The sequence below is a fragment of the Tinamus guttatus genome, unplaced genomic scaffold, assembly GCF_059628265.1.
Source record: "Tinamus guttatus ecotype Peru unplaced genomic scaffold, ASM5962826v1 Tinamus_guttatus_pri_ptg001238l, whole genome shotgun sequence".
Taxonomy (NCBI): Eukaryota; Metazoa; Chordata; class Aves; order Tinamiformes; family Tinamidae; genus Tinamus; species Tinamus guttatus.
The window spans coordinates 1,715-5,312 of NW_028289772.1; the positions used below are offsets into that span (position 1 = coordinate 1,715).

At 65.8% G+C, this 3,598-nt stretch overlaps 1 long non-coding RNA gene across 1 annotated transcript; it reads left to right on the top strand.

The window, feature by feature from the left end:
* Window positions 1-653: 653 nt before the first annotated feature.
* Window positions 654-3,162, top strand: LOC148590584 (uncharacterized). The gene is made up of 3 exons (XR_015914284.1): window positions 654-731; window positions 2,307-2,363; window positions 3,122-3,162. It is a non-coding gene; the product is annotated as an uncharacterized LOC148590584 (long non-coding RNA).
* The last annotated feature ends 436 nt before the right edge of the window (window positions 3,163-3,598 follow it).

Consider the following 3,598-nt stretch of genomic DNA (forward strand, 5'->3'; position numbering starts at 1 on the left):
TCTATGGGTCTTTATGGGTCTCTATGGGTCTCTATGGGTCTCTATGGGTCCCCATGGGTCTCTATGGGTCTGGGGGGGTCCCCATGGGTCCCTATGGGTCTCTATGGGTTCCTATGGGTCTCTATGGGTCTCGGGCGGGTCCCTATGGGTCCCTATGGGTCTCTATGGGTCTGGGGGGGTCCCTATGGGTCCCCATGGGTCTCTATGGGTCCCCATGGGTCTCTATGGGTCTGGGGGATCCCCATGGGTCACTATGGGTCCCTATGGGTCTGGGGGATCCCCATGGGTCCCTATGGGTCCCTATGGGTCCCTATGGGTCTCTATGGGTCCCCATGGGTCCCTATGGGTCTCTATGGGTCCCTATGGGTCTCTATGGATCCCCATGGGTCTCTCTGGGTCCCCATGGGTCCCTATGGGTCTCTATGGGTCTCTATGGGTCCCCATGGGTCCCTATGGGTCCCTATGGGTCTCTATGGGTCCCCATGGGTCCCCATGGCTCCCTATGGGTCCCTATGGGTCTGGGGGATCCCCATGGGTCTCTATGGGTCCCCATGGGTCCCTATGGGTCTCTATGTGTCCCCATGGGTCCCTATGGGTCTCTATGGGTCTGGGGGATCCCCATGGGTCCCCATGGCTCCCCATGGCTCTCCCCCCAGGTGGAGGCCGGGCGCCTGGCGGAGGCCGAGCGGCTGCGGGAGCTGCAGGAGGCCGAGGGGCGGGCGCTGCGGCAGGTCCCGCCCCCAGAGCCGCCGGGACCCCCAATACCCCCAAATACCCCCATGGGACCCGCAAATACCCCCGGGACCCCCAAATACCCCTGGGACCCCCAAGTACCCCCCATGGGACCCCCAAGTGCCCACACGGGACCCCCAAATACCCCCACGGGACCCCCAAGTACCCCCGGGACCCCCAAATACCCCTATGGGACCCCCCAAGTACCCCCAGGACCCCCAAATACCCCTGGGACCCCCAAGTACCCCCACGGGACCCCCAATACTCCCCATGGGACCCCCAAGTGCCCACACGGGACCCCCAAGTACCCCCAGGACCCCCAAATACCCCCATGGGACCCCCCAGTACCCCCAAGTACCCACATGGGACTCCCAAGTACCCCCCATGGGACCCCCAAGTGCCCCCAAGTACCCCCATGGGACCCGCAAATACCCCTGGGACCCCCAAGTACCCCCCATGGGACCCCCAAGTGCCCACACGGGACCCCCAAGTACCCCCGGGACCCCCAAATACCCCTATGGGACCCCCAAGTACCCCTGGGACCCCCAAGTACCCCCCATGGGACCCCCAAGTACCCCCAAGTGCCCCCATGGGACCCGCAAATACCCCTGGGACCCCCAAGTACCCCCCATGGGACCCCCAAGTGCCCACACGGGACCCCCAAGTACCCCTGGGACCCCCAAGTACCCCCAAGTACCCCCAAGGGACCCGCAAATACCCCTGGGACCCCCAAGTACCCCCACGGGACCCCCAAGTACCCCCAGGACCCCCAAATACCCCTGGGACCCCCAAGTACCCCCACGGGACCCCCAAGTACCCCCAAGTACCCCCATGGGACCCGCAAATACCCCCAAATCCCTCCTGGGACCCCTAAATACCCTGTGACTCCCAATGGGACTCCCCAATACCCCCTATGGGACCCCTGAATACCCCAGGACCCCCAGATATCCCCAAATCTCTCCTGGGACCCCCAAGTCCCCCCAGGACCCCCAAATCCCCCCAATTCCCCCCCAGGACCCCAATGGGACCCCTGAGCTCCCTTGGGACCCCTAAATCCCTCCTGGGACCCCCCAAGTCCCCCCCCAGGACCCCAAATTCCCCCCAATCCCTTCCAGGACCCCCAATTCCCCCCCAATCTCCCCCGGGACCCCCAATTGCCCCCTAGGACCCCCCAATCCCCCCAATTCCCCCCAATTTCCCCCCAAATTCCCGGGGGACCCCCAAATCCCCCCCAGCACCCCCAATTCCCCCCAACTCCCCCCTAAATCCCCTCCTGGGACCCCTCAATTTCCCCAATCCCCCCCTATTCCCCCCCAGGACCCCCAAATCCCCCCAGGACCCCCCAAATTCCCCCAGGACCCCCCAAATTCCCCCAATTTCCCCCCAATTCCCCCCCAGGACCTCCAATTCTCCCCAATTCCCCCCTGGGACCCCCAAATCCCCCCAGGACCCCCCAAATTCCCCCAATTTCCCCCCAATTCCCCCCAATTCCCCCCCAGGACCCCCAACTTCCCAAATCCCCCCAGGACCCCCCAATTCCCCCAATTCCCTCCCCATTCCCGGCATTCCCGCAGGAGCTGCAGGACGTCCGGGCCGGCCAGCGGATCCTGGAGAAGAAGGGGAGCGCCGCGGTGAGCCCCTCCCCCACCCGGAAGGGCCCCGGCGTCCGGGACCCCCCGTGTGACCCCCACGTGACTCCCCCGTGACCCCCCCGTGACCCCCGTGTGACCCCCACGTCCCCCCCGGGACCCCCATGTGACCCCCACGTGACCCCCCCGTGTGCCCCCCGTGACCCCCGTGTGACCCCCTGTGACCCCCAACCCTCCCCGTGACCCCTGTGTGACCCCCCTGTGACCCCCACGTGTGACCCCCATGTCCCCCCCACGTGACCCCCATGTGACCCCCGTGTGACCCCGTGTGACCCCCATGTCCCCCCGTGACCCCCCTGTGACCCCCATGTGACCCCCACGTGTGACCCCCATGTCCCCCCCACATGACCCCCACGTGACCCCCGTGTGACCCCGCCGTGTGACCCCCATGTCCCCCTGTGACCCCGTGTGACCCCCGTGTGACCCCCACGTGTGACCCCCATGTCCCCCGTGACCCCTGTGTGACCCCCATGTGACCCCCGTGTGACCCCCCACGTGTGACCCCCAAACCCCCCCGTGTCCCCCACGTCCCCCCTCACCCCCCGTTTCCCCCCCCGTGACCCCCTTGTGACCCCCATGTCTCCCCTGTGACCCCCACATCCCCCTTGTGACCCCTGTGTCCCCCCTGCCCCCCCATGACCCCCATGTGACCCCCACGTGTGAGCCCCGTGTGACCCCCATGTCCCCCCCGTGACCCCGTGACCCCCGTGTGACCCCCATGTCCCCCCATGTCCCCCCAGCTCAAGGACCTGAAGCGGCAGCTGCAGCTGGAGAGACGACGGGGAGACCGACTGCAAGAGAGAGTGAGGGAGCTGCTGGAACCGGGAAGAGGTGAGCGGGAATACCGGGAATAGCGGGAATAGCGGGATAGGGAGAGACTGCAAGAGAGAGGGAGGGAGCTGCTGGAACCGGGAAGAGGTGAGCGGGAATACCGGGAATAGCGGGAATAGCGGGATAGGGAGAGACTGCAAGAGAGAGGGAGGGAGCTGCTGGAACCGGGAAGAGGTGAGCGGGAATACCGGGAATAGCGGGAATAGCGGGATAGGGAGAGACTGCAAGAGAGAGTGAGGGAGCTGCTGGAACCGGGAAGAGGTGAGCGGGAATACCGGGAATACCGGGAATAGCGGGAATACCGGGATAGGGAGAGACTGCAAGAGAGAGTGAGGGAGCTGCTGGAACCGGGAAGAGGTGAGCGGGAATACCGGGAATACCGGGAA